This window comes from Triticum urartu, chromosome 3A (genome assembly GCF_056163025.1).
Source record: "Triticum urartu cultivar PI428250 chromosome 3A, HENAU_Tu73, whole genome shotgun sequence".
Taxonomy (NCBI): Eukaryota; Viridiplantae; Streptophyta; class Magnoliopsida; order Poales; family Poaceae; genus Triticum; species Triticum urartu.
In genome coordinates, this window is record NC_141875.1 from 559,340,112 (window position 1) to 559,363,262 (window position 23,151).

A 23,151-nucleotide genomic window follows, 5' to 3' on the forward strand; every position below is an offset into this window, starting at 1 on the left:
GGCCAAGAAGAATCTCTATGTTGATGTTCGCTCCATTGACACCGATGCTATGGAGAAGGATCCAGAGTACTTTGGAGAAGCCTTTCAGATGTGCACTCAGCTGAACATTCTCAGGATCATGCAGTTCAACAAGGATTTCGATGCGGATTTGTTGGCTCAATTCTTTGCCACCGTCCATCTTGGAACAGATAGCGACAGGACTCTGACTTGGATGACCAATGGCAAGCGGCTTTTCTGTCAAGTGGGGGGCGTTCATGGAGTTACTTGATGTGGTGGATAACGGGCTTGAGACTCCTGTCGGTTTCCGTCCTCACCGCCATGTTACTTCCACCCACAAGCAAGCTCTTTGGCCCTACTGCACTGTGAAGGTTCACCCTGTCACTGAGAAGAAGACCTACGAGCTGTGTCCGTATCTGGACATTCTTCATCGCATATTCCGTGAGGCTCTCTTCCCTCGCATTGGGAATCTGGATCAGGTTCACTCCTACCTCGTGGACATGCTCCTTTTTTGTCAGCATGAGAAGGAAGCAAACACTGGAGAAAGCCTGGATATCTCTCATGTCATGTGGTCTGAACTTGTATCTGCCGTGTCTGAGCGCAAGTGTCCTATCTATGGTCCCTTCATCATGAGGCTCATTGAGAGGGCCTGGGCACAGACTTATCCCAGAGTGCTGCTAGAAACTGGAGAGTTGGTGTCACATGAGATCAAGCGCCTGAGGAATAAGGACAACTGGTCAGCGCCTCACACAGGGGGTCCTTCTGCTACTGCTGCCACGGGGGGCCCGTCTGCTGCTGCTGCCATGGGAACTGAGGGTGAGGCTGCTCCTGATGCCCATGATGAGGACGTTAGCCACTCCAGTGCAGAACCATCTTGGGCCCAGAAGCTCAAGCGCAAGATGAAGAAGCTCTTCTGCATGGAGTCCCATGGTCAGTACATGACTCATGTGGCAGAGAAGAATGCCAGGACGCGCCACAAGGAGATCATGCGTCAGTTGGGAGCCACAGTTGTCAGTGGGTCTGAGGGACAGATCACTGAAGAGGAGGACTGGATTCATCAGAACTGTCACTGGACCGACTCCGATGCCGATCACTTTTCAACCCACGATGAAGATGCAGAGATGTGATGTTCAGGACCTTCCTCGCCCATCACCTGGAGTCGTAGTGTCCCTCTCTGCCCTTTTTGGTGTCTCGATGCCAAAGGGGGAGAGAGTTTAGGGATTTGTGTTTGCGAGTGTGTCTTTGTGTCGTTCGTTTGCTTTCTCGTTGTTGGTTTTGTTTGGTTTTGTGCTTGTGAGACCTAAGTTCCAGACATATGGTGTAAGACATATGCTACCTTTGTTATCTTATCTATGTGTTATGCACCTCGGTATCTTATAGCTTGCATGCTTATCCTATCATATATGTTGTTTTCATATATCTTGCTTAGGTTGTTGGTCTCTAAAATATAGGGGGAGCCGTGATCCTAGTATGTGTGCCGTGCAGTCCAAAGCACTTATCGAGTGTGCACAACATCTAGGGGGAGCCTGTCTATTTTTTAGAGGCATGGGTTCTCTTGCATTCTATGTCATTACTCTTTTCTATGCAAATCCCGTATTGTCATCAATCCACCAAAAAGGGGGAGATTGTAAGGGCATATTTATCCCTACAGTGTTTTGGTGATTGATGACAATGCATTTGCGGACTAATCGGGTGCTTTGAGTTCTTTCAGATATTCATCTTTCGGCACGAAATGATTATTTCCCTTCGGCGCTCTACTCAAGACGGTGTAGCTTCTTTCGTGACTTTGTTGGTGGACTAAGTTTCGTAGTAGTCACCGTACTATCAAGAGGGGATCTGCTTCGGTATGGTTTGGGTGGAATCAACATGTACACGTTCTTCTCACACCCACCGTTTCTTTCCGTCTCTCTGGAGCTTCTCTTTTCTTCCCTTTTTGTGTCTTTTCCTGGACCCAGCGGTAGTACCACGGGCCACAGCGGTAGTACCGCTGAGGCTCACTAAGCGGCAGTACTGCTCCTCGGAGCGATAGTACCGCTTTATGGCCTCAGCTGTAGTACCGCTGCGGCTCCGTGCTCCTACCGCCTCGACTCGAGTGCGCATTTTTCTCGTGTCGGGTTTTACGGCACTAGCTGCAGTATAGCGGTAGTACGGCTGAAGCTCAGTAAGCGGTAGTACCGCTCCTCAGAGCGGTAGTACCGCTGGTTGGCCTCAGTCGCAGTACCGTTGTGGCTCCATGCTCCTACCGCCTCGACTCGAGTGCGCATTTTCTCGTGTCGGGTTTTACGGTACTAGCTACGGTAGTAGTGGCGGTAGTGCTGCTTGTGAGCGTTAGTACCGCCCTGCCTCCGCGGTAGTACCGCTCTGGGTCCCAGCCCCAGCCCCTTCTCTTCCAGCGCGGCAGTACCGCTAAGGGGAGCGGTAGTACCGCTTATGAGCGGTAGTACCGCCCTGCCCCCGCGGTAGTACCGCTCTCTGCGGGGCTGAATGGGGGGTAACGGTTGGATTGTTCCCCCCCACTATAAAAGGGTGTCTTCTTCCCCCCTTTGACCTACCTCTTCCACCATTAAAGCTCCATTATTGCTCCAAGCTCCATTTTCGCCCGATCTCACTCCCTAGCCAACCAAACTTGTTGATTTGCTCAGCAGTGGTTGAGAAGGCCCCGATCTACACTTCCATCGAGAGATTTTTGATTCCCCCACTCATCCTTAGTGGATCTTGTTACTCTTGGGTGTTTGAGCACCCTAGACGGTTGAGGTCACCTTGGAGCCATATTCCATTGTGGTGAAGCTTCGTGGTCTTGTTGGGAGCCTCCGATTAAGTTGTGGAGTTTGCCCCAACCTTGTTTGTAAAGGTTCGGTCGCCGCCTTCAAGGGCACCAATAGTGGAATCACGGCATCTCGCATTGTGTGAGGGCGTGAGGAGAATACGGTGGCCCTAGTGGCTTCTGGGGGAGCATTGTGCCTCCACACCGCTCCAACGGAGACGTACTTCCCTTCAAAAGGAAGGAACTTCGGTAACACATCCTCGTCTTCACCGGATCCACTCTTGGTTATCTCTTACCTTCACTTGTGCAAGCTCTTTAGTGTTTGTTCCTTTGCTTGCTTGTGTGCTTGTTGTTGTTGCATCATATAGGTTGTTCACCTAGCTGCACATCTAGACAACCTACTTTGATGCAAAGTTTAATTTGGTAAAGAAAAGCTAAAAATTGGTAGTTGCCTATTCACCCCCCCCTCTAGTCAACCATATCGATCCTTTCAATTGTACTATATCCAATAAAGTACGGTTATGACGTTCGGACACACCATTATGTTGTGGTGTTCCAGGTGGCATGAGTTTGTGAAACTATTCCACATTGTTTTAATTGAAGACCAAACTCGTAACTCAAATATTCATCTCAGTGATCAGATCGTAGAAACTTTATTTTCTTGTCACGATGATTTTCCACTTCACTCTGAAATACTTTGACCTTTTCAGACTTATGTTTCATCAAGTAGATATACTCATATCTGCTTAAATCATCTGTGAAGGTCAGAAAATAATGATACTTGTCGCGAGCTTTAATATTCATCGGACCACATACATCAGTATGTATGATTTCCAACAAATCTGTTGCTCGCTCCATTGTTCCAGAGAACGGAGTCTTTGCCCATAAGGCATGGTTTGCAAGCACCAAGTGATTCATAATCAAATGATTCCAAAATCCCATCAGCATGGAGTTTCTTCATCCGCATTACACCAATATGACTTAAATGGCAGTGCCACAAATAAGTTGCACTATCATTATTAACTTTGCATCTTTTGGTTTCTATATTATGAATATGTGTATCACCATGATCGAGATCCAATGAACCATTTTCATTGGTCGTGTAACCATATAAGGTTTTATTCATGTAAACAGAACAACAATTTATTCTCTTACTTAAATGAATAACCGTATTACAATAAACATGATCAAATCATATTCATGCTCAACGCAAACACCAAATAACACTTATTTAGGTTCAACACTAATCCCGAAAGTATAGGGAGTGTGCGATGATGATCATATCAATCTTGGAACCACTTCCAACACACATCGTCACTTCACCCTTAACTAGTCTCTGTTTATTCTGCAACTCCCGTTTCGAGTTACTAATCTTAGCAACTGAACTAGTATCTAATACTGAGGGGTTGCTATAAACACTAGTAAAGTACACATCAATAACATGTATATCAAATATACTTATGTTCACTTTGCCATCCTTCTTATCCGCCAATCACTTGGGGTAGTTCCGCTTCCAGTGTCCAGTCCCTTTGCAGTAGAAGCACTTAGTCTCGGGCTTACGACCAGACTTGGGCTTCTTCACTTGAGCAGCAACTTGCTTGTTGTTTTTCTTGAAGTTCCCCTTTTTTTCCTTTGCCCTTTTCTTGAAACTAGTGATCTTGTCAACCATCAACACTTGATGCTCTTTCTTGATTTCTACCTTCATCGACTTCATCATCATGAAAAGCTCGGGAGTCATTTTCGTCATCCCTTGCATACTATAGTTCATCACGAAGTTCTACTAACTTGGTGATGGTGACTAGAGAATTCTGTCAATCACTATCTTATCTGGAAGATTAACTCCCACTTGATTCAAGCGATTGTAGTACCTAGACAATCTGAGCATATGCTCACTAGTTGAGCGATTGTCCTCCATCTTTTAGCTATAGAACTTGTTGGAGACTTCATATCTCTCAACTCGGGTATTTGCTTGAAATATTAACTTCAACTCCTGGAACATCTCATATGGTCCATGACGTTCAAAACATCTTTGAAGTCCCGATTCTAAGTCGTTATGCATGGTGCACTAAACTATCAAGCAGTCATCATATTTAGCTAACCAAACGTTCATAACGTCTGCATCTGCTCCTGCAATAGGTCTATCACCTAGCAGTGCATCAAGGACATAATTCTTCTGTGCAGCAATGAGGATAAACCTCAGATCATGGATCCAATCCGCATCATTGCTACTAACATCTTTCAACACAATTTTCTCTAGGAACATATCAAAATAAACACAGGGAAACAACAACACAAGCTATTGATCTACAACATGATTTGCAAAATACTACCAGGACTAAGTTCATGATAAATTGAAGTTCAATTAATCATATTACTTAAGAACTCCCACTTATACAGACATCTCTCTAGTCATCTAAGTGATCACGTGATCCAAATCAACTAAACCATGTCCGATCATCACGTGAGATGGAGTAGTTTTCAATGGTGAACATCACTATGTTGATCATATCTACTATATGATTCACGTTCGACCTTTCGGTCTCCGTGTTCCGAGGCCATATCTGTATATGCTAGGCTCGTCAAGTTTAACCTGAGTATTCCGCGTGTGCAACTGTTTTGCACCCGTTGTATTTGAACGTAGAGCCTATCACACCCGATCATCACGTGGTGTCTCAGCACGAAGACCTTTTGCAACGGTGCATACTCAGGGAGAACACTTCTTGATAATCAGTGAGAGATCATCTTAAAATGCTACCGTCAAACTAAGCAAAATAAGATGTATAAAAGATAAACATCATATGCAATCAAAATATGTGACATGATATGGCCCTCATCATCTTGCGCCTTTGATTTCCATCTCCAAAGTACTGTCATGATCTCTATTGTCACCGGCATGACACCATGATCTCCATCATCTTGATCTATATCAATGTGTCGTCACGTGGTCGTCTCGCCAACAATTTCTCTTGCAACTATTGCTATCGCATAGCGATAAAGTAAAGCAATTATTGGGCGCTTGCATCTTATGCAATAGAGAGACAACCATAAGGATTTTGTCAGTTGCCGATAACTTCAACAAAACATGATCATCTCATACAACAACTTATATCTCATCACGTCTTGACCATATCACATCACAACATGCCCTGCAAAAACAAGTTAGACGTCCTCTACTTTGTTGTTGCAAGTTTTACGTGGCTGCTACGGGCTTAGCAAGAACCGTTCTTACCTACGCATCAAAAACCACAACGATAGTTTGTCAAGTTGGTGCTGTTTTAACCTTCGCAAGGACCGGGCGTAGCCACACTCGGTTCAACTAAAGTTGGAGAAACTGACACCCGCCAGCCACCTGTGTGCAAAGCACGTCGGTAGAACCAGTCTCGCGTAAGCGTACGCGTAATGTCGGTCCGGGCCGCTTCATCCAACAATACCGCCGAACCAAAGTATGACATGCTGGTAAGCAGTATGACTTATATCGCCCACAACTCACTTGTGTTCTACTCGTGCATATAACATCAACACATAAAACCTAGGCTCGGATGCCACTGTTGGGGAACGTAGTAATTTCAACTGTTGGGGAACGTAGTAATTTCAAAAAAATTCCTACGCACACGCAAGATCATGGTGATGCACAGCAACGAGAGGGGAGAGTGTGATCTACGTACCCTTGTAGACCGACATCGGAAGCGTTATGACAACGCGGTTGATGTAGTCGTACGTCTTCACGGCCCGACCGATCAAGCACCGAAACTACGACACCTCCGAGTTCTAGCACACGTTCAGCTCGATGACGATCCCCGGACTCCAATCCAGCAAAGTGTCGGGGAAGAGTTCCGTCAGCACGATGGCGTGGTGACGATCTTGATGTTTAACTGTCGCAGGGCTTCGCCTAAGCACCACTACAATATTATCAAGGACTATGGTGGAAGGGGCACCGCACACGGTTAAGAGAACGATCTTAGAGATCAACTTGTGTGTCTAGGGGTGCCCCCTGCCCCCGTATATAAAGGAGCCAAGGGGGGGGGTGCGGCCGGCCCTAGGAGGAGGCGCGCAGGAGGAGTCCTACTCCTACCGGGAGTAGGACTCCCCTCCCTTTTCCCTAGTTGGATTAGGACTTGGGGGGGAAGGAGGAGAGGGAAGAAAGGAAAGGGGGGGCGCCGCCCCCGTCCTTGTCCAATTCGGACTTGGGGGGGGGAGGGGTGCGCGGCAGCCCCTAGGCCTCCTCTGCTCTTCCTCCACTAGGCCCATTAAGGCCCATTAGGTTACCGGGGGGTTTCGATAACCTCCCGGTACTCCGGTAAAATGCCGATTTCACCCGGAACACTTCCGACGTCCAAACATAGGCTTCCAATATATCAATCTTTATGTCTCGACCATTTCGAGACTTCTCGTCATGTCCGTGATATCATCCGGGACCCCGAACTAACTTTGGTACATCAAAACTCATAAACTCATAATATAACTGTCATCGAAACCTTAAGCGTGCGGACCCTACGGGTTCGAGAACAATGTAGACATGACCGAGACACGTCTCCGGTCAATAACCAATAGTGGAACCTGGATGCTCATATTGGCTCCCACATATTCTACGAAGATCTTTATCGGTCAGACCGCATAACAACATACGTCGTTCCCTTTGTCGGTATGTTACTTGCCTGAGATTCGATCGTCGGTATCTTAATACCTGTTCAATCTCATTACCGGCAAGTCTCTTTACTCATTTCGTAATACATCATCTCGCAACTAACTCATTAGTTGCAAGGCTTGCAAGGCTTATGTGATGTGCATTACCGAGAGGGCCCAGAGATACCTCTCCGACAATCGGAGTGACAAATCCTAATCTCGAAATACGCCAACCCAACATTTACCTTTGGAGACACCTGTAGAGCTCCTTTATAATCACCCAGTTACGTTGTGACGTTTGGTAGCACACAAAGTGTTCCTCCGGTAAACGGGAGTTGCATAATCTCATAGTCATAGGAACATGTATAAGTCATGAAGAAAGCAATAACAACATACTAAACGATCAAGTGTTGGGGAACGTAGTAATTTCAAAAAAATTCCTACGCACACGCAAGATCATGGTGATGTATAGCAACTAGAGGGGAGAGTGTGATCTACGTACCCTTGTAGACCGACAGCGGAAGCGTTAGCACAACGCGGTTGATGTAGTCGTACGTCTTCATGACTCGACCGATCAAGCACCGAAACTACGGCACCTCCGAGTTTTAGCACACGTTCAGCTCGATGACGATCCCCGGACTCCGATCCAGCAAAGTGTCGGGGAAGAGTTCCGTCAGCACGACGGTGTGGTGACGATCTTGATGTACCACCGTCGCAGGGCTTTGCCTAAGCACCGCTACAATATTATCGAGGATTATGGTGGAAGGGGGCACCGCACACGGCTAAGAATATGATCACGTGGATCAACTTGTGTGTCTATGGGGTGCCCCCTGCCCCCGTATATAAAGGAGTGGAGGAGGGGAGGGCCGGCCCTCTCTATGGCGCGCCCTAGGGGAGTCCTACTCCACCGGGAGTAGGATTCCCCCTTTCCTAGTCCAACTAGGAGTCCTTCCATGTAGTAGGAGTAGGAGACAAGGAAGGGGAAGAGGGAAGAGAAGGAAGGAGGGGGCGCAGCCCCTCCCCCTAGTCCAATTCGGACTAGGCCTTGGGGGGCGCGCGGTCTGCCTCTCCCTCTCCCCTAAAGCCCAATAAGGCCCATATACTTCTTCTCCCGTATTCCCGTAACTTCTCGGTACTCCGAAAAATACCCGAACCACTCGGAACCTTTCCGATGTCCGAATATAGTCGTCCAATATATCGATCTTTACGTCTCGACCATTTCGAGACTCGTCGTCATGTCCCCGATCTCATCCGGGACTCCGAACTCCTTCGGTACATCAAAACTCAAAAACTCATAATATAACTGTCATCGAAACCTTAAGCATGTGGACCCTACGGGTTTGAGAACAATGTAGACATGACCGAGACACGTCTCCAGTCAATAACCAATAGCGGAACCTGGATGCTCATATTGGCTCCTACATATTCTACGAAGATCTTTATCGGTCAGACCGCATAACAACATACGGTGTTCCCTTTGTCATCGGTATGTTACTTGCCCGAGATTCGATCGTCGGTATCTTAATACCTAGTTCAATCTCGTTACCGACAAGTCTCTTTACTCGTTCCGTAATATATCATCTCACAACGAACTCATTAGTTGCAATGCTTGCAAGGCTTATGTGATGTGCATTACCGAGAGGGCCCAGAGATACCTCTCCGACAATCGGAGTGACAAATCCTAATCTCGAAATACGCCAACCCAACATTCACCTTTGGAGACACCTGTAGAGCTCCTTTATAATCACCCAGTTACGTTGTGACGTTTGGTAGCACACAAAGTGTTCCTCCGGTAAACGGGAATTGCATAATCTCATAGTCATAGGAACATGTATAAGTCATGAAGAAAGCAATAGCAACATACTAAACGATCGGGTGCTAAGAAAATGGAATGGGTCATGTCAATCACATCATTATCCTAATAATGTGATCCCGTTAATCAAATAACAACTCTTTGTATATGGTTAGGAAACATAACCATCTTTGATTAACGAGCTAGTCAAGTAGAGGCATACTAGTGACACTCTGTTTGTCTATGTATTCACACATGTATTATGTTTCCGGTTAATACAATTCTAGCATGAATAATAAACATTTATCATGAAATAAGGAAATAAATAATAACTTTATTATTGCCTCTAGGGCATATTTCCTTCAGTCTCCCACTTGCACTAGAGTCAATAATCTCGTCCACATTGCCATGTGATTTAACACCAATAGTTCACATCATTATGTGACCGACACTTAAAGGGTTTACTAGAGTCAATAATCTAGTTCACGTCGCTATGTGATTAACACCCAAAGAGTACTAAGGTGTGATCATGTTTTGCCTGTGAGAGAAGTTTAGTCAACGGGTCTGCCATATTCAGATCCGTATGTATTTTGCAAATTTCTATGTCAACAATGCTCTGCACGGAGCTACTCTAGCTAATTGCTCCCACTTTAAATATGCATCCAGATTGAGACTAAGAGTCATCCGGATCAGTGCCAAAACTTGTATCGACATAACCCTTTTACGACGAACCTTTTGTCACCTCCATAATCGAGAAACATATCCTTATTCCACTAAGGATAATTTTGACCACTGTCCAGTGATCTACTCCTAGATCACTATTGTACTCCCTTGCTTAACACAGTGTAGGGTATACAATAGATCTGGTACACAGCATGTCATACTTTATAGAACCTATGGCTGAGGCATAGGTAATGACTTTCATTCTCTTTCTATCTTCTGCCGTGGTCGGGCTTTGAGTCTTACTCAATTTCACACCTTGTAACACAGCCAAGAACTCTTTTCTTTGACTGTTCCATTTTGAACTACTTCAAAATATTGTCAAGGTATGTACTCATTGAAAAAACTTATCAAGCGTCTTGATCTATCTCTATAGATCTTGATGCTTAATATGTAAGCAGCTTCGCCGAGGTCTTTCTTTGAAAAACTTCTTTCAAACACTCCTTTATGCTTTGCAGAATAATTCTACATTATTTCCAATCAATAATATGTCATTCACATATACTTGTCAGAAATGCTGTAGTGCTCCCACTCACTTTCTTATAAATACAGGCTTCACCACAAGTCTGTATAAAACTATATACTTTGATCATCTCATCAAAGCGCATATTCCAACTCCGAGATGCTTGCACCAGTCCACAGATGGATCGCTGGAGATTGCATATTTTGTTAACATTTTTAGGATTGACAAAACCTTCTGGTTGCATCATATACAACTCTTCTTTAAGAAATCCATTAAGGAACGCAGCTTTGTTTATCCATTTGCCAGATTTCATAAAATGCGGCAATTGCTAACATGATTCGGACAAACTTAAGCATAGATACGAGTGAGAAACTCTCATCGTAGTCAACATCTTGAACTTGTCGAAAACCTTTTTGCGACAATTCTAGCTTTGTAGATAGTAACACTACTACCAGCGTCCGTCTTCCTCTTGAAGATCCATTTATTTTCAATTGCTTGCCGATCATCCAGCAAGTCAACCAAAATCCATACTTTGTTTTCATACATGGATCCCATCTCAGTTTTCATGGCTTCAAGCCATTTTGCGGAATCTGGGCTCACCATCGCTTCTTCATAGTTCGTAGGTTCATCATGATCTAGTAGCATGATTTCCAGAACAGGATTACCGTACCACTCTGGTGCGGATCTTACTCTGGTTGATCTACGAGGTTCAGTAATAACTTGATCTGAAGTTTCATGATCATCATCATTAACTTCCTCACTAATTGGTGTAGGTGTCACAGAAACCGTTTTCTGTGATGAACTACTTTCCAATGAGGGAGCAAGTACAGTTACCTCATCAAGTTCTACTTTCCTCCCACTCACTTCTTTCGAGAGAAACTCCTTCTCTAGAAAGGATCCATTCTTAGCAACGAATTTCTTGCCTTCTGATCTGTGATAGAAGGTGTACCCAACTATCTTCCTTGGGTATCCTATGAAGACACATTTCTCTGATTTGGGTTTGAGCTTATCAGGATGAAACTTTTTCTTATAAGCATTACAGCCCCAAACTTTAAGAAACTACAACTTTGGTTTCTTGCTAAACCACAGTTCATACAGTGTCGTCTCAAAGGATTTAGATGGTGCCCCTTTTTTCGTGAATGCAGCTGTCTCTAATGCATGATCCCAAAACGATATTAGTAAATCGGTAAGAAACATCATAGATTGTACTATATCCAATAAAGTATGGTTATGACGTTCGGACACACCATTATGTTGCGGTGTTCCAGGTGGCATGAGTTTGTGAAACTATTCCACATTGTTTTAATTGAAGACCAAACTCGTAACTCAAATATTCGTCTGTGCGATCAGATCGTAGAAACTTTATTTTCTTGTCACGATGATTTTCCACTTCACTCTGAAATACTTTGAACTTTTCATACTTATGTTTCATCAAGTAGATATACTCATATCTGCTTAAATCATCTGTGAAGGTCAAAAAATAATGATACATGTTGCGAGCCTCAATATTCATCGGACCACATACATCAGTATGTATGATTTCCAACAAATCTGTTGCTCGCTCTATTGTTCCGAAAAACGGAGTCTTAGTCATCTTGCCCATGAGGCATGGTTCGCAAGCATCAACTGATTCATAATCAAGTGATTCCAAAAGCCCATCAGTGTGGAGTTTCTTCATGCGCTTTACACCGATATGACCTAAACGGCAGTGCCACAAATAAGTTGCACTATCATTATTAACTTTGCATTTTTTGGCTTCAATATTATGAATATGTGTAACACTACGATCAAGATCCAACGAACTATTTTCATTGGGTGTATGACCATCGAAGGTTTTATTCATGTAAACAGAACAACAATTATTCTCTGACTTTAATGAATAACCGTATTGCAATAAACATGATCAAATCATATTCATGCTCAACGCAAACACCAAATAACACTTATTTAGTTTCAACACTAATACCGAAAGTATAGGGAGTGTGCGATGATCATATCAATCTTGGAACTACTTCCAACACACATCGTCACCTCACCCTTTACTAGTTTCTGTTTATTCTGTAACTCCCGTTTTGAGTTACTACTCTTAGCAACTGAACCAGTATCAAATGCCGAGGGGTTGCTATAAACACTAGTAAAGTACATATCAATAACACGTATATCCACTATACCTTTGTTTACCTTGCCATCCTTCTTATCCGCCAAATACTTGGGACAGTTCCACTTCCAGTGACTAGTCCCTTTGCAGTAGAAGCACTTAGTCTCAGGCTTAGGATCAGACTTGGGCTTCTTTACTTGAGCAGCAACTTGCTTGCCGTTCTTCTTGAAGTTCCCCTTCTTCCCTTTGCCCTTTTCTTGAAACTAGTGGTCTTGTCAACCATCAACACTTGATGTTTTTCTTGATTTCTACCTTCGTTGATTTCAGCATCACGAAGAGCTTGGGAGTTGTTTCCGTTATCCTTTGCATATTATAGTTCATCACGAAGTTCTACTAACTTGGTGATGGTGACTAGAGAATTCTGTCAATCACTATCTTATCTGGAAGATTAACTCCCACTTGATTCAAGCGATTGTAGTACCCAGACAATCTGAGCACATGCTCACTAGTTGAGCGATTCTCCTCCATCTTTTAGCTATAGAACTTGTTGGATACTTCATATCTCTCAATTCGGGTATTTGCTTGAAATATTAACTTCAACTCCTGGAACATCTCATATGGTCCATGACGTGCAAAACGTCTTTGAAGTCCCGATTCTAAGCCATTAAGCATGGTGCACTAAACTATCAAGTAGTCATCATATTGAGCTAGCCAAACATTCATAATGTCTGCATCTGCTCCTGCAATAGGTCTGTCACCTAGCGGTGCATCAAGGACATAATTCTTCTGTGCAGCAATGAGGATAAACCTCAGATAACGGATCCAATCCGCATCATTGCTACTAATATCTTTCAAGACAATTTTCTCTAGGAACATATCAAAATAAACATTTGAAAGCAACAACGCGAGCTATTGATCTACAACATAATTTGCAAAATACTACCAGGACTAAGTTCATAATAAATTTAAGTTCAATTAATCATATTACTTAAGAACTCCCACTTAGATAGACATCCCTCTAATCCTCTAAGTGATCACGTGATCCAAATCAACTAAACCATGTCTGATCATCACGTGAGATGGAGCAGTTTCATTGGTGAACATCACTATGTTGATCATATCTACTATATGATTCACACTCGACCTTTCGGTCTCCGTGTTCCGAGGCCATATCTGTATATGCTTGGCTCGTCAAGTATAACCTGAGTATTCCGCGTGTGCAATTGTTTTGCACCCGTTGTATTTGAATGTAGAGCCTATCACACCCAATCATCACGTGGTGTCTCAGCACGAAGAACTTTCGCAACGGTGCATACTCAAGGAGAACACTTCTTGATAATTAGTGAGCGATCATCTTAAAATGCTACCATCAAACAAAGCAAGATAAGATGCATAAAAGATAAACATCACATGCAATCAATATAAATGATATGATATGGCCATCCTCATCTTGTGCTTGTGATCTCCATCTTCGAAGCATCGTCATGATCACCATCGTCACTGGCGCGACACCTTGATCACCATCGTAGCATCGTTGTTGTCTCGCCAATCTTATGCTTCCACGACTATCGCTACCGCTTAGTGATAAAGTAAAGCATTACAGCGCGATTGCATTGCATACAATAAAACGAGAACCATATGGCTCCTGCCAGTTGCCGATAACTTGGTTACAAAATATGATCATCTCATACAATAAAATTTAGCATCATGTCTTGACCATATCACATCACAACATGCCCTGCAAAAACAAGTTAGACGTCCTCTACTTTGTTGTTGAAAGTTTTACGTGGCTGCTACGGGCTTAAGTAAGAACCAATCTTACCTACGTCAAAATCACAACGATAGTTTGTGTGCTGTTTTAACCTTCGCAAGGACCGGGCGTAGCCACACTCGGTTCAACAAAAATTGGAGAAACTGACACCCGCTAGCCACCTTTGTGCAAAGCACGTCGGGAGAACCGTTCTCACGTAAGCGTACGCGTAATGTCGGTACGGGCCGCTTCGTCCAAGAATACCGCCGAACCAAAGTATGACATGCTGGTAAGCAGTATGACTTATATCGCCCACAACTCACTTGTGTTCTACTCGTGCATATAACATCAACACATAAAACCTAGGCTCTGATGCCACTGTTGGGGAACGTAGTAATTTCAAAAAAAATTCTACGCACACGCAAGATCATGGTGATGTATAGCAACTAGAGGGGAGAGTGTGATCTACGTACCCTTGTAGACCGACAGCGGAAGCGTTAGCACAACGCGGTTGATGTAGTCGTACGTCTTCACGGCCCGACCGATCAAGCACCGAAACTACGGCACCTCCGAGTTTTAGCACACGTTCAGCTCGATGACGATCCCCGGACTCCGATCCAGCAAAGTGTCGCGAAAGAATTCCGTCAGCACGACGTGTGGTGACGATCTTGATGTACCACCGTCGCAGGGCTTCGCCTAAGCACCGCTACAATATTATCGAGGATTATGGTGGAAGGGGGCACCGCACACGGCTAAGAATATGATCACGTGGATCAACTTGTGTGTCTATGGGGTGCCTCCTGCCCCCGTATATAAAGGAGTGGAGGAGGGGAGGGCCGACCCTCTCTATGGCGCGCCCTAGGGGAGTCCTACTCCCACCGGGAGTAGGATTCCCCCTTTCCTAGTCCAACTAGGAGTCCTTCCATGTAGTAGGAGTAGGAGACAAGGAAGGGGAAGAGGGAAGAGAAGGAAGGAGGGGGCGCAGCCCCTCCCCCTAGTCCAATTCGACTAGGCCTTGGGGGGGCGCGGCCTGCCTCTCCCTCTCCCCTAAAGCCCAATAAGGCCCATATACTTCTTCTCCCGTATTCCCGTAACTCCCCGGTACTCCGAAAAATACCCGAACCACTCGGAACCTTTCCGATGTCCGAATATAGTCGTCCAATATATCGATCTTTACGTCTCGACCATTTCGAGACTCCTCGTCATGTACCCGATCTCATCCGGGACTCCGAACTCCTTCGGTACATCAAAACTCATAAACTCATAATATAACTGTCATCGAAACCTTAAGCGTGCGGACCCTACGGGTTCTAGAACAATGTAGACATGACCGAGACACGTCTCCGGTCAATAACCAATAGAGGAACCTGGATGCTCATATTGGCTCCTACATATTCTACGAAGATCTTTATCGGTTAGACCGCATAACAACATACGGTGTTCCCTTTGTCATCGGTATGTTACTTGCCCGAGATTCGATCGTCGGTATCTTAATACCTAGTTCAATCTCGTTACCGGCAAGTCTCTTTACTCGTTCCGTAATACATCATCTCACAACTAACTCATTAGTTGTAATGCTTGCAAGGCTTATGTGATGTGCATTACCGAGAGGGCCTAGAGATACCTCTCCGACAATCGGAGTGACAAATCCTAATCTCGAAATACGCCAACCCAACATTCACCTTTGGAGACACCTGTAGAGCTCCTTTATAATCACCCAGTTACGTTGTGACGTTTGGTAGCACACAAAGTGTTCCTCCGGTAAACGGGAGTTGCATAATCTCATAGTCATAGGAACATGTATAAGTCATGAAGAAAGCAATAGCAACATACTAAACGATCGGGTGCTAAGCTAATGGAATGGGTCATGTCAATCACATCATTCTCCTAATAATGTGATCCCGGTAATCAAATAACAACTCTTTGTCTATGGTTAGGAAACATAACCATCTTTGATTAACGAGCTAGTCAAGTAGAGGCATACTAGTGACACTCTGTTTGTCTATGTATTCACACATGTATTATGTTTCTGGTTAATACAATTCTAGCATGAATAATAAACATTTATCATGAAATAAGGAAATAAATAATAACTTTATTATTGCCTCTAGGGCATATTTCCTTCATCAAGTGCTATGCTAACGGAATGGGTCAAGTCAATCACATCATTCTCCTAATGATGTGATCCCGTTAATCAAATAACAACTCTTTGTCTATGGTTAGGAAATATAACCATCTTTGATTAACGAGCTAGTCAAGTAGAGGCATACTAGTTACCCTGTGTTTGTCTATGTATTCACACATGTATTATGTTTCCGGTTAATACAATTCTAGCTTGAATAATAAACATTTATCATGAAATAAGGAAATAAATAATAGCTTTATTATTGCCTCTAGGGCATATTTCCTTCAAGGGTAAATTCAAGAATCTTCACACGCACTTAATAGACCATGTAATAGCATGTTGAAAACTACGCAGGAAAAGCATGGTTCCGAGATACTTAAGTCTTGAGGTCAGTCCAGTCTTACCACGAAAATGAAAAGACCATATGATGTCTGGTGCAGCTCCCTATTCATCAGTAGAGAATCCTTTGATTTATTTACATGAAGATTCTTATTGGGCATGGCTGCATCAATCCGAGTATATATATCTGGATGATTGATTCCACACATGTGGAGCAGATATTGGAGATTAGTAAGATTCTAGCTTATTCCAAACTTTATTTAGTTTTATCCCAGTTCTAGACTTCTAATGTTTGTGAAAGAAGAAAATCTTGACCGGAACACAAAATGGCAACAATAAGAAAAAGTTATCACCGGAGCAATGCAGTTAAGAGTTCCGGATACCTTTCAGAAAGAAGTGACATATATTAGCATATTTTATCAGAACAATTCAATCTGCAAATTAGCAAACATGGACATTCCAGTGCATAGTAGTACGAAAAAGGTGAAAAACAAGTGAACTGTGACACAATGTAACAACTGAATCAACAAGGACATGTTAGAATGCGAACATATTGGAGATGAGAATTCCATTGACCTCTTGTTGGATTCTTCAAATCAGATCACTGATGGCGCTTCCAGCAGCGAGGCTTCCCCACGACAAGGCATCTTTCTGGCTATTGTAGCTCTGGAGGATTATGCCATCAGTGGATAATCTACCAGGACCTAAGGCTTCTCCATCCGGCCACGGCTGCAGCCGCGTCCACATCGCCGTGGATGCTCCGCCATATCCGCCTGGACGAGCGCAGGCTCTTCATCACCAACCTCTTGTTTAGCCACGATGCCACGGTGGCCACCAGGCGGCTTGAAGCCACAAAAGACATGCTTGAGCACACATCGCAATGTTGGGGGCCACACCCGACAGCGACACCATGCAACGCGTCATGGCGGCGTTCATGGAGGCGTTGGCGTGATGCTAGCTCCCGGCATGGGCTGGCCTGTTCAGGGCACTGCTCCTACCCCATGCGGCGCCCACGCCACCATCGCACCCTATACCATGCAATCAAATTGGCAGATAGAGTGCAAAATAATGGAACAAAATTGATAGAAAGATGAACAGTGTGCAAGTAGCAACCTCAAAATACGAGGACTACTCGTTTTGAAGTTTCAAAAGAGTTGATCTCAGAAAAATTCAATTGAACGCAAGGCCGAGTAGCAATGTACCCGGATCAGCAGCCTGATTTTTAGATGGTGTAGCTGGCAAATCTTCAAATCTAGTCCCCAAGAAGGAAATCAAGAGCAGATCATGAAGTTAATATACAGAGCTTCCAGAAATCACACTTTCACCGACATCCAAAATGAAGCCTCCACCTACCAAATGTCCCAAAGGTAGTATGTAAGGCAGCGGAATGGATGATCAAATCATAAAACACAATCTAGTATTTACCAGCGATTCAGTATCCTGCACGTCGGACTGGATCTCAGAGAGCCTCTGCTTCATCTTGTCTGCTTAGATCTCACCATGTAAGACGAAACCAACAACAACGAATAGAAATAGGCACGAGAAGAGAGGGTGGCGATCTTGGCGAAGACCTCGCAGACGTAGAGTCGCAGTACTGGCGCTCGTAGCCCTGGAACACCTCGCTGCTTATGATTGCTCCTCTTGATCGCCTTTCATGGCATGTATTAAAGATAAATGGTAGCTAACCAGACCTGGCCACTGCCACCGCCGAGAGGAGGTTGAGTAGTCAGCCATTTGCGTAGGTGAAAGCTGCTATGTACGTCCTTGATCCATCACCGGCCATCCAGGATCGACCCATGCACATGAGACAATACTGGGCGCGCATCGAAGCAGACTTCATGGCTATGTCCCGGATCCACCGCCCTCTGTCCTGCTTGACCCATCCACAGGAATCAACACCGGACGCACCGGCTCGTCGTCGATGCCGACGAGCTGTTTCATTGCGAGGTCAAGGGGGACCTCGGAAGGGCCGCATTGGTGCCTGTGCTACGCGCTACTCGCTACTCGCTAGCGGCGTCAACTGGGAATGGGCGACTAGGGTTTGAACAGGGAGGAGGAGACACGACTTGTGTGGATTTTTCGTTGCTTGCGTGCGTGGGTATGACGGTTTTGCTGGTTCTTTCGCCGGATCGCATGGGGGTGGGACCACATAATTAAGAAGAACGAATCACATTTGGGGTGGAACATACACAGGGAAAACCAACAGCGCACGGGAGGGAGGCTCGACGAAGGGTTCGACGACATAAGACGGGAAATGGAACGCTGCGTTTCTTTTAGGTATTATTAATTAATAATAATAATAATAATAATAATAATAATTAGAGAATTAGAGATTAGAGATAGAGATTAGAGATTAGAGATTATTTGTTTCCTGAAAATCTATTATTTGTTTGCTAAAGAAAATTGCATTAATGAGAGAGATCCGTTGATTTGGCTAAGATAGGAAAGAATCTATTATTTGTTTGCTAAAAAAAATTGCATTAATGGGAGAGATCCGTTGATTTGGCTAAGGTAGGAAAGAATCTATTATTTGTTTCCTAAAGCAAATTGCATTAATGAGAGAGATTCGTTGATTTGCTAAGGTAGGAAAGAATCTATTATTTGTTTGCTAAAACAAATTGCATTAATGGGAGAGATCTGTTGATTTGGCTAAAGTAGGAAAAAAATCTATTATTTGTTTCCTAAAGCAAATTGCATTAATAAGAGAGATTCGTTGATTTGGCTAAGGTAGGAAAGTTAGATCCGTGATCTTTTGTCATTAGGAAAGTGTTGAAAATAAACCGTACCGGACTACCAACTCCTCCAATAGGTTTTTTCGCTGGTTAATTTTCGTAGGTTTTTTCGCTGGATTCTCTTGGGTGCGATCGAAGGTTAGGCCTTGGAATGCGTGAGGGCGGGTGGGGGCTTCGGTACGCGGTTTTTTCGGTTCGTGACGGCTCAGTGTGAGGTGGGACGAGGTACCAAAAATAACCATGGGAGATGGGACGAAAAAAAACCTGGAAACGAGACTACCAACTGCTCCATTAGGAGTAGATGTTTTTTAATGAGGTCCATTAGTGGTAGCTTGCATTGGGAAGAAAAAATAAATGTAGATGCCTCAAATTACTTTTTGTCATGGGGCATCTGTATCCATATGCCACCATTGTACATGCCTGATGAGTACTCCAGGACCAGAGCAGGGCGGGGGCAGGTGGTGTGATACCTGTACCCGTACAACACGCTATTGTACATACATATTCTCTCCTGTCATCCTGTGTGTACTCTACAACACGGCCTACTTGTAGAATACGTAACATACTTACTTGCGGGCCAGTGCATTAGTAAAGTCAACTCCAACACGACGGGCGACCTAAATGAATGGGTGCCTTTTTTTTCCGTCACTAACCCATTTCTGGGCCAAATTTGTGTCAAGTTTGTGCTGGCGCGGACGCCCTCCCTTGTCCTCCTCCTGGCCTGCTGCGGTGAATGGCGTGCTGGCGCCCAAAGAAGAAGCCAAAGTAAGGCGCTTCTTTGGCGCGCACGTCAGAGGAGACGACAAAGAGAGGTGGCCGGAGGAAGGTCTTGGCAGATAAAAAGAGGCCGCCGCCGCCCTAGCTGAAGGCACACAATGTCAGGCCTCCGATGCGAAGAACAATGCCGTCGTCGCCGAGGCCACGCAGCAGGCACTCCTCGAGACCGAGGAGAGTTACAAAAGCAAACGAATTGAAGTTTGCTCGAATCATGGAGGAAGTGAGGACCATGACGGTCGACTTGAGTAAGGTGTCACAAGGAAAAAGGCTTGGTTCGAAAAAGAAGCAAAAGGAGATGCTTGAGATGGATGAATGAACTATGGTCGAGATGCGATTGTTTTATGTTGGCGTGCGTGCTAGCATGAACTACGATCGAGATAGATGATTTCTTTATGTGATGACATGTATATCGGCCATTGGCATGCATGTCGACTTGAACTATGCCTAGAGATATGATTTCAGCACTGCTATACACCCGACGCTAATAGCCGATTTGTGGACGACGGTGAAGATCACACCATACCTTGCACGGCAGCAGCACCGGTGCACCATTGGATATGTCGTTCGGCTGTATGTCATTTGTGCAGTTTCGGATCCTTTTGTGTGTGTTGTCAAGTATGTCGGCTGCTGGCACGTGTATCAACGTGAAATTATGATGGCTGGTCATGAGTTCTAGATTTATTTGTAAAAAGTATATTTATTATAGAAATTCGGTTAGGCGAATTAAATTGATCAGCCAGTTGGGCGCATCACCCTGATTCGAACGGATGAGGCTGGACACCGTGTCTCTCGCCGATCCATGTGAACAAAAAGACGAATCGAATCGGTGTCTGTTTGCATCGACCAGTTGAAGTTGGACTAAGGCTGTGTTTGATTGAGCTGCAGATTCTGAAAAAGTTGTTGTGGAAAACTTGCTGTGAAAAAGCTGTTGTGGAAAAGCTCGAAGCTGAAAAGTTGGGATACCCCCAGCTTTAAAATTTACACTAGAGAAAAGCTACAGATTCTCAAAAGCTGCTTTGAACATTTACCCCTTTGGTTAGTTTTTGGCTTTACAAAGCACAAGTTAGTAAAAAAACTGAACCAAACGCAGCCTAAGCCCAACTTCACCATGCGACCCCATCCTGTCTGTGCCCGTCTGTTTGGAGTAAAATGGACGAATCAGACGGCCCAACGTGCGGGCACAAACGGACTTTTGTCCGTTTTGTGTCCGCTTTCGACCCATCCCCGGTCCAAGTTTGCGCCGATTTTGGGGTGAAACGGACAGCACACGGACGCGCGGGCCGTCTGCACGTGTCCTCCCCTAGCCCGCCCGTCGGTGGCACAGGGACGCCTTTTTTCTATCCGCCCCTCCCTCCGGCCGCACGCTCTTCATTCTTCTCCACTCTTCCCCACTCTTCTCTTGCCGCCGCCGCTGCCATTGTAGCTATGCAGCTCGGACGCGCGCTCGCGCAACCCCTTCCCCTCGGCGCCCCCGAGCTACCCAACCACGGCCACCTGTTTTGCGCACCCGCCGGTCGGATTTGGGGCGGATCTGGTCGGTCTTGAGCTCGCCTGGTCGTGGGAGGTCGCGCCACGCCATGGACTGGCCGGGCACCGGGCCGGAAGGCCATGGCAGGGCTGGAAGGCCACATGCAGGCAGTGGCTCCTTCTCTAGCCGCTCGGATCTACACCGTCGGTGGTCCGCCGGTAGAAACACGAATGGCGGTCGGCTGAGCTCGGTGCTAGCCCAAAATCTCGTCGACGCACCGTTGCCGCTCATTAAGTGCGACCACTGCCTAAAGATGGTCGTGCACCGCGTGTCTACAACGCCGGAGCATCCCGCATGGGTGTTCATCAAGTGCTTAAACGATGGGGTATGTGCTCTTTTTAGTTTCGGTTTGTGCTCTAGATTTGACTAGTTGTGCTTAACTTCATATTTTGTTGTGTAGAATGAATGCAAGTTTTGGTATTGGGAAGAAGAGTACATCGATATATTGATAGAGCGCAATTTAATAGATGTTCGTGCACTTTTAACTAGCATAGAGGTTATAGATGAGACAAGTGCACTTGTTGCTAGATTAGAGACTAGATGCGAGGAAGCAACCTCTACTTCTTTAGACTCGAAGAAGAAAGAAACACGCAAGATGGAGGCGGCTCCTCCGCAAATCAACAATGAATGCATCGAGAAGGTACTAATCCAACTTACAGGAGCAATTATGAAAGTTGGATATCTTCTAAAATGTATTCTTGTGGTTTTTGTTTTCTTTGGTCTTACTTTTCTAGTCAAAATTTGGTGATGTATTCTTATGTACCAAGAATGAATGATGAAAAAAAAGTTTAAGGGCTTGCATAGAAAAAGTACACGGACAGGATGTGGCCGGGATGCGTCCGCGCGTTGGGCGCACGGCCACCGCATCTCAGGACACGCCCGGACACGACCCCATCTTCCTACCCAAACGAACAAAATTCGGTCAAAATGGACGCCCGTTTAAGGTCGTGCGGTGGAGTTGGCCTAATGCAGGCCCGACGGCGATGCGGATTGGAGTTCCTCTCCCTTTTGACGACGTCCGCGTTGCATGGCCGGTGGCCAGTGCATGCCGGTGAGCCGTTTCTGAACCCTATTTCTTTTCTTCCGAATCGTTAGCTTAGAGCAACTCCAACAGGCCGACCCAAATGGATGGTGTTTTTGTCCGCTTTTTATCCGTTTGGGTCGGCCGGCCGCCCGCCATACGTCCTTTTTTAGATTTGGGTTGACAGTGCGCCCAAGATGCCGATCCATTTCATGACCGCATGCGCTTTTAGACCATGCCAGTGGTCATGCCGTCGCCCTGGTTTTAGCGCTCCAGCGCACGAGAAAGGTTCGCGCGCGCGGGGGAAAGCGGCCTAGCGCGCGCTGATTTTGGCGCTCCAGCGCGCGGGAATGGTTCGCGCGCGCGCCGTGGCCGGCGCTCGTTATAAGAAGGCGCTCCCTCCACACTTTGTCCGCCGCCCA